Raw genomic sequence first — 2,522 nt, forward strand, 5'->3', positions numbered from 1 at the left:
GGGGTAGTGGGGGGCAGCAGAGATGCCCCACCCCCCCGGCCCGGCAGCATCCAGTGAATCAGGACTTTTTTTTTTTTTTTTTAAACAAGTGCCAGTAGCCGGGGTAGCCATTGCTGGGCTGGCGGGGGATGGGCCTGGCCTGGCGGATTTGGAGATTTGGCTGAATCTATTTAGGACAGTGATTCAAATCACTGAATTGAATCACTGTCCCCTGTATCAGCTGAATCCAAATCCAAAGCGAATACTACCCGCTTCACACAGGCCTAGTAAGGAGGTCCCTGGATGCTGTTGCTAGAAATATTAAGATGACAAAAAAATTGAGGGAAAGTTAAAGAGTTTTAATTTAAAACATGTCTGAGCAAACCTGCATGAGGCTTTGGCCTCCTGTTAAGATCTTGTTTGCCATTATAAAGTATACTAAACCCAGGATCCACTCTGCATGTTAAACTAATATTTTTAATCAAAATTTGTCTCTTTTGGATTATATCATCATTGAGGTATAAAATAAACTCCACTAAATTTTTTGCTAGTAAAGCTTTATTTCAACAAAAATGCTCCAATGTAAAGGAAGTCCAAATCCACAGGACGGGGTAGGCCTGCTATTATTAGAACCGAGCTCTTGGACAGCAGCACATGCACCCATAGCTGCAGGGTAATGAAATCAATGTGATGAATTTCTGTAAAACTAGAACTGATTGACTGCAGCAGTGCTGTTTATTATGACAGTAACTTGGTCTTACAGAGCCATAAAATCTAACAGGCCCTTGTAATATGGTTTCTATTAATTTTGAATTGCTCCACTGCAGTGACTATATGCTTAGACAAGAATTAGATGTACAATGCAACCTAATTATAACAAACTCCAATTTTTAACACTCCCAGCCACAGATTTTTTCATTATTATGATACAGCAAAATGTCTATCCGAGTGAACACGCTTTTTAATGAACTTTTTCCCTAGTCCCATGGAAGTCGTTATAATAAGGTACTGTATACTTAAAACATTCAAAGTACATGTGTAAATGGTGCCCTTTAATAGCGCACTTCTTTCCTACAAAATTCTATGGTCCGCTCACAAAATCCTGTTTTGCCCACAAAATCCTATGGTCTGCATCTCGTAATCACTATGTTAGACTTCATCAAACTCTTATCTGTTAGTGTGCCAGGTATCTCTGAGACTAGACAGCATTAACAGAATCTTTCAAAAGCCTTGAATAGCCATGTTGTAGATTCCCATAAAACACTCATTTCTGATAAACAGAAGAAGACAGACATAACCTCTTCAGCTTCAATTGGGCTGGTGGAAAGGAAAAATCCCCTACAAACTAGGTGCACACATTACCATAGGAATTACAAAAAATGATTGGAAACAAGAAAAATTAACCCTCATTTAGTTTTCCAGAACGGAAATGACAAATCTTTCCCTTGAGCCTTCCTTATAGGAACTTGGATACATCTTCAAGTCTTAGCCTTTATGAAATTCAGCTATATTAGTCTCACTGGCCTGAGTGTTTCTCTTATTAGAGTTTTCTGTCATCTGGTGATACTGCTGGGAGTTGCCATCATCTAGCCAGGTCTGATCCTAGTTCACCTTGAGGCCAATGTGAACACTAAAGAAATAATTGTACCCCTGTTCTCAATGAAAGGTTGGGAGCTGTTCTCCTGTAGTTTGACCTTGTTCAGTGCCAGCAATCTGTGCCAATTGTTCCATACCCTAACTTACAAAGACATCTCTTCATTCATAAGTATAAGCTGTTATGATAGGACCACTGCTGAGGTGGTGGCCCAAGGTGCTCAGTGGGCAAGTCGATTCCTGCCTCATTAACTGCATCAAACCAGCACCAACAACAACTACCCTGCCTCTTAAAAAGGGTTATCATTGAAGGGCAAAAGGTATGAAGTAAGTCCCCACAATCTGCATGTTAAGAGATACACAGAGTTTTAATGCTTAAGAATTTTAATGCTTGTGGAGCCTTGCCTCAGTCATTGTGTACCTCCAGCATTCAGCTGAGACAAGCACATAATATTAATTCTGGCCTTCAATCACAATTTAAAACCATAGTCTTTACTTTTTATAGTGACTACCCATCTAAAATAATTAATGGGTGACAAAGATAAATCAGTACCAGTTATCAGAATACTAAAAGGTGATACTCATCGAGGACTAGCTCCTTTTCAACTTCATAGAATCATAGAAGTAGGGTCAGAAGGGACCTTATAGATCTTCAAGTCCGACCCCCTGCCAGGGCAGGAGAAAAAACTAGGCTCAAATGAACCCAGCTAGGTAGGCATTAAGCCTCCCCTTAAAGACTCCCAGGGTATGACCACCAGGAAGTTGGTTCCAGATCCTGGCTGCCCTAACTGTGAAGTAGTTCTTACGGATGTCTAATCTAAACCTACTCTCCAACAACTTGTGGCCGTTATTCCTTGTCATGCCAGGGGGCCCTAGGGGAAACAAGGTCTCTCCCAAACCCTTCTGGTCCCCTCTAGTGAGTTTATAGACTGTCACCAGGTCCCCCCTCA

Source organism: Crocodylus porosus, unplaced genomic scaffold (genome assembly GCF_001723895.1).
Source record: "Crocodylus porosus isolate Cpor-Errol unplaced genomic scaffold, CroPor_comp1, whole genome shotgun sequence".
NCBI lineage: Eukaryota > Metazoa > Chordata > Crocodylia > Crocodylidae > Crocodylus > Crocodylus porosus.